Consider the following 6,920-nt stretch of genomic DNA (forward strand, 5'->3'; position numbering starts at 1 on the left):
CGTTGATTTCGGGTGCGATCGAGTACCGGAGACTACGAGGTAGCTTCTGGCGTCCGCAAGACCTTATCTCTCCTTCTATATTTCTTTCTGTCTTGTATTGGTATTTAGACACTGGTTGTATTAATTTTTTTGTCTAGATGCTTGTCACGACCCAAACCGATGGGCCGCGACGGGCACCCGGTACCTTACTCAACCAAGTACCACTGTAACGTATCTTTCTTATTATTATTATCATATACACGTGACATACGGGCCTAATAGGCCAACATCATCATTTATAAACTCAAAACATAGGCCGACAAGGCCGTACAATCTTTCACCTACACGACATATGTCTACAAGCCTCTAAGAGTACATAATAATCATAAAGGTCGGGACAGAGTCCCGCCATACCAAACCATACACATCTAAATCATACTGACCAAACAAGCAACTCCGGAGCAAATGGAGTGCACCAATATCCTCTGCTGAGCTTATCGCCTACTCGGAGGACTCTCACCTGTCTATCGAGACCTGCGGGCATAAAACACAGCGTACCCAGGCAAAAGGGACGTCAATACAAATAATGTACCGAGTATGTAAAGAATGAAAATCAGTAAATAATAGACATGAGAGAAACATGGAGTAAAAGACTCGACATGTACGTGTGCATAGCTCTGTGAGTCATTTTATTTTTATAATGTCATGCATATGCGTATAAATATCATACCATGCATAGGTATATGCGTTCATAGCATCATCAAGCCTCTGAGGGCATCCTATCATATCATTTCAGCCACTGTGGGCAAATCATCAACGTATACCAACTGATCAGGTGGTGGTGCGTATATAACGCCGTAACCTTTTTCCATATCCCATATACATATATATACATATATACGCGTATATAACACCATCTGGTCATGGGTCAATGTATATGTATAAATGCATGAAATGCATAAGAAATACGTTAATAATATTTTCTCGGAATGTCATAAAAATAATATGCCTTAAGAAATACGTTAATAAGATTTTCTCGGAATGTCATAAAAATAATATGCCTGTCAGATAAATTTTATCAAATACGTATTTTTCTAAGACCCATGAACAGAAGATATAATAATAATTCACATGGAGAATCAAGAATATAGACACCCCTAATATTTCTATGAATAGAGTCATTTATGGAAATTGTGCATTTGCTCATTTCGTATAGATCATGCCAAAAGGAAAGAAGGGATAGCCTTAACATACCTGGACCGATTCTTGATAATTCCTCTAACACACGTCTTTTGCGACGAAACACATAACGGCGGATCGAAGTAGGGAAATATTTGTATGATATCTTTGAGAAAGATTGTACTGGACTTTCTTAGAATTGCAAAAATGTTACGTTGCTAGGATGCTAAGAAATTTTTGTTGCAATTCACGTTGCTATTGTTTTGAATGAGTTTGCTGAAGCTAGTTACGTTCTTGTGAAGATAAATATGTCTCTCTTTTGTGAATTTTATCAAAATCTCATATGAATTTGAGAAGTCTTTCATTGCTTCTGTTGAAGATCCGTTTTCTTGGAGCTTTTGATGTAAGCATCTCTATTTTGTGTGAATTAAAGAGATTATTAAGTCTTGGTGGTGTGGGGCCCACTTTGTAAGACTTGGCCACCAAAATCCCCTCAATTTTGCCACCTAATTACATGAAATAAGAGTCATTTCTTGACTTGATCAAGACAACCTTGGGCTGCCACGTTTTTTACACTTTGAATTCATCCAAAGACCTTAGTCTTTACCCAAAGACTTTAATTAATCCACCACTAATTATTAATTAACTAGGTAATGTCCTATTACCCAATAATTAACCAATTACCCACATAACTAAGAATTATCTCCACTTACTTAAAATACTACTCACTTTTAATATACCTTATACATTTTACTATCACGGTCATGTGGTACCTTGTATGGCACTAGTCCATAAATATCGAGTATTTTAGCTCGGGCCGTATTTTATTCCAAAATTGCCAAACTTCGACGGAACTCATTTTTTTTATTAGCTTACCCTCTCATCTTCACAAATTTACTCATCACTTGTTTGAAATGGCATAATACTTATAATCCCAAAATAATCTCGTTCCCGAGCTTACGTCGATTAACTTACGACGAAATATTAGCATAAAAAAAAATACGGGATGTAACATCTCATTTTTGAGCTCTCATCAATTTATTTATGGCGTTCTTTCATATACGAAAATGTAGGGTGTAACAATGCTCATGACTTAGTGACACCCCGATGTTTGGGGCTAGTTTCCGTATTTTGATTCTATATTGAGTTCAACTTTGGTTTTTATAAAATATTTCTGCTATGAAAAAGTTTTAAACCGCCTTTTCTATTGAATTACTTGAGTATTTTGAGAACGTCGGCCTGCCTAGTACCATCGATAGGCGTCATCACAACGGGTTAGGTTTTGGGTCGTGACACTGTAGGAGCCCCTCCGGAGTCTGCACATCCCCAGTAAGCGCGGGTGATTATATTGAGGGATGGATATTCCCTGGACATGGATCTTGTCCGAAGCATTTATATACCTGGAGATGGATCTTCTCCATGGGGCCGGATTGGCCTTCCTCGGTACTGAGTGACTGATGGTCAGTGATGTATATATTCCGGGATGGATCTTCCTTGGGCCGTATGGGCCATATACAGTACCGAGTGGTTGAGCATGATGAGTGAAAAGTGTGAGACAATGAGATTGAGTACTCTGAGAGTGTGAGTACATGATTCATCTTAGAGATACATGGCATTGGCATGCACACATGACATACAGGCATAGAGATGTATTTTTTCTCATGTTGTACGGTATCACGTCATTCATAACTTTTTACACACATTGATATGTGGGCATAGAGAGGTATTTCACACTTGCTATCTGGAAAAAAAATGAAACATCTTATTTATTGTGGAAAGTATATTTGGAAAAATTAAAATTTTCAAACTTACTCATATTTTTGGCATTTTCGGTAAAAAATTTGGGTTTTTACTAAGATACTTGAAAATCATGACTATTTTTCTAGAACTGTGAACGAGCTGAGCATTTTACTTCTGAGATACATCTTTTATTATTTGTATTATGCTGTTATGAACTATTGTAGGATATTGGTATTGGACCCGATCTTGTGTTAGCTCGTCACTACTTTCAACCTAAAGTTAGATTTGTTACTTATTGAGTACATGGGGTCGGTTGTACTCATACTACACTTCTATACCTTGCGTGGAAATGTTGGCTGTTGATGTTGCTGTGATCGATGGGAGCAAGATTTGAAGATGTACCTGCATCCCGGTAGTAGCTGCCTCTTGTTCGCGGTAGCCTTAGATCTATAAAACTCTGTTTATGTACTTTTCAAATAGACGATGTATTTATTTCATTTCTGCTTCGTAAACTCTATTCTTAGAAGCTCATGATGTGTACTACCAGTTCTTGGGGAATGTATTAGATTCAGATATTTCTTTACTTAATTGCTTTATTAATTGTCATTAGATTTGGTTAGTGGTTAATTGGCTTACCTAGCAGGTTGGGTTAGGTGCCATCACGACTAATCGGATTTTGGGTCGTGACATTTTGGTTTCTTCTTTTCAAAATTTTTGGAATTTCTGCTGGGTAGAAATTGTTGTAATTGGATAAATGTTTGGTTGCAATTGTTTGTCAAATTATATACAATTTTATCTTCATTGGCCCTGCTACATAAGCTCGGTGAATTTCTTACTGTAAGAACCTTATGGGTTTTAGGTTGGAGCAGTGGTTAACTGACTATTCATATCAGTATTTACCTTTAAGTTTTACCTTAGTTTTTGTTGGAGCAAAAGGTTAAAGAACATCTGAAAATTGTCCAATAAATGCCTATCAATGAGGACATTTATATGTGACAAAACGGATATTTGTTAGTAGTGGCTTCTCAATCATCTCTGACTAATACTATATCCACTCTAGTTGTTTTTCCTTATATGTTTTCATCTCTGTTGTTTTCTTCGAACATCTTCAAACTGCCCTGATTGAGGCTCATGGTATATTTTTTATTTTCTCCAACTTTTCTTGCCATCAAGCTTTTTGGAACATTTTCACTCCAGTATAGGAACGCTCATATTGAATCTATTATCTATACATGAAATTACATATTTTGATGTCTTCTTTTTCGATCATACTGAATCTATTATTTATACTAATAAGTCAAGAGACAGAACCCAAGTGCAATGAAGCTCGCATAAAAACTATGGCATTTGTGACTACTTTTGGTAACGTAGAGTAGTTGTTACGCTTCTACTCAAACCATATTTTAACACAGTTGTTCACTGCAGTACAATATCTCACATTTTGTGTAGATAACTATGCAATATTATCTGTTCGTGTATGTGTTTAAATGCAAATTGCTCCTAACGTGAATGTTGGAAAAACTTGTTTCACTTAGAAGCCTGTTGTGCTATATTGTATATAGTTTCTACCATCTCTTGTGAAAAAGACGCATGACGTTCCATTACTATTTTATCAGGTGTGGAATTGATTCCCATATTGCTCCTTTTTACGGTTAGGATAGGCAGAACATGAAGAATAGGAAATATTAGTAATTAGCAAAGAAGAGATTGACTAAGTCACATCTTACATGTTATCATATTAGGTTGCTTCCTTCCAGAAACAAAGAAGAAGAGGCTCCCGAATTGGCTGGCTCATATTTAGTGTCTAGGATTAATTGAAATTGGTATACCTTTTTGCTACTCATAGATCTCAGTATCTACTTATTGAGGAAATAAGGTGATTCCTGAATTGCTTCATATCACATTTGAACTCTACAGTTATCTAAAGTTCTTTTTTGAATGATATCTGTTCACTGTCCTATTTTCTCCTTCTGTGCTACAATACAATACTCTCTTTTGTGGCCTTAATCTACCATTATTTAGAAAAATCTTAATCTACTAATAATGAAGCCATTGTTACTAGAAGTTGAAATTAAGAACTCTATTTTATTAAATCATGACATTTTAATGCAGCCGCCCTCTTGCCTAACATGAAAAAAGAAGAAAAAAAGATTGTGCTGGAACATACAGACAATATATCAGAATGTTACCTGATAGTTTGTATTATGTACGTGTTACTTTCTACTTTTCACATTCTAATAATTTGTATTATGCACACGTACTAATACGTATTCTACTTTTGCATTTGCTTGATCAGCTTGCTGTCTCGAGTGTAAAGCAAAATCATTTCACTTCTTAAGAGCACGAAAACTATCAGGGACCTAATACTACTGGTAGAATTGCAGCAACAAGAAAAACTACATCTTGTTTAATTTTAGTTTGGTTTTTGATGTAGTTTAAAGGTTAATCAATTGTGTTCTTAGTTCTGCAACATTTTGAATCAGATTGTATAGATTCTGTTCAAATTTGAATGTGACTACAAGTAACCCTCAAAGTCATAAATCTATCATCATACACAAAACTAACATAGCATAACTAGATGCATAGGGGAGTCATATTTGAAAATAATATTAACAATAACACTAAATAATTTTTGGGCCCGGGCACCTCCTACCTAGTAACAAGATAATCCTCAACCGACCTTGTGGGTCCCTAATAGAGCTGCTTGTGTAGTCTCTCAAAAATATAAATATCTCTATACTCTATCGATAAACGGTTTAATGCTTTGGAAACTAGACTCGTAGATCTTCAATTTGTTGGATGGATCACCCCCTAACTCCAAGTATATTGGGAGAAAAACATATTGATATTAGACCCAAATTTCAGTCAAATTTATGAACGTAACTTGTGACGACTTTCATCGACCTTTGTTTTACAACTCGCTTGACTTCTAAAATTAATACATAAATATCATACGAATAAAATACCTCATAACATCACCTTCTTATCATGTTAATCACCCTAGTATCACCCCAAAAGTAAAGGTTATAACATTCCCAACTTGCAGACTTTCGACGAAACTTATTTTCTTCGATTCGTTTTGCTTCTAAACCTTCCAACCCTATTGATACTTGAAGTTCATGATCTTAAATATTTATAACCTTTACTTTATGTAATTCCAAAGATGGTCTCATTTCCGAGCTTACATCAATTTACTTACGATATACTTTTATGTACGAAAACATGAGGTGTTACATCATCTCCCCCGAAATATTTATCCTCGAATGTTGGCTGATGCTCTTATCAGTCTCATAACCTACAGCTCTTACAAATACTTTAAAATTGTCCTTGCCATCTAGGCAACTATCCTATGAATAAATCCGAAGGCCAAGGCATTCCCCTCTTTAGGCCTCTTTCTCACATCACGACTTGTGATCATAATTCTTCCAATCTCGTAACTGTTGCTACCTTCTATCATGCAGCCTTTATGACTATGTCCTTATACGTACGCCTACGCGACTCTTATCTCCCTTTTCGTCCAACTTTTAGTCAATCCCTAGGCCTCACTTTGTGAACATATACAGAACTATGGCAAGTTGTCCCTTTGGGCATCTATAGGTGTACTGAAGTTCTTCACTTGGTACTTTGTTGAACTTACAACTATTACTATATTTTGTTTCATAACCTCGGTTATCTATCCTTATGGCTTTACTGCATCTAGGTAGGTCATACTATACAATAACACTTACTTCGATTTATTATTACTGAGGTCTTCTACCCGACTCGAGGTTACTCTCTCGCTGCTTATTCTATATGTGTAAATCTAAGTCCTTTAATACTTTCTCATTACTGCTCATCTTAAGAATGACAGCCTAATCTCGTCTCATACTTTGGAACTTTTATCCATATATTGTTGATTCATTTTATTGTTTATCTATAATCCACTAGTGATAACTTGAAACTTCTTACATAATACATTTTCACTAGGGCTCACATCTCGTCGGCTAACATCTGAAGTTATTTGCTGGATCCACCTTAGGGAC

The 6,920-nt window shown here is 35.9% G+C and overlaps 1 long non-coding RNA gene across 1 annotated transcript; it reads left to right on the forward strand.

Moving 5' to 3' along the window:
* Positions 1 to 4,405: 4,405 nt before the first annotated feature.
* On the forward strand, positions 4,406 to 4,840 carry LOC108948424 (uncharacterized). The gene is made up of 2 exons (XR_001973149.2): positions 4,406 to 4,549; positions 4,641 to 4,840. It is a non-coding gene; the product is annotated as an uncharacterized lncRNA (long non-coding RNA).
* The last annotated feature ends 2,080 nt before the right edge of the window (positions 4,841 to 6,920 follow it).

The sequence above is a fragment of the Nicotiana tomentosiformis genome, chromosome 2, assembly GCF_000390325.3.
Source record: "Nicotiana tomentosiformis chromosome 2, ASM39032v3, whole genome shotgun sequence".
In the NCBI taxonomy this organism is placed as follows: Eukaryota; Viridiplantae; Streptophyta; class Magnoliopsida; order Solanales; family Solanaceae; genus Nicotiana; species Nicotiana tomentosiformis.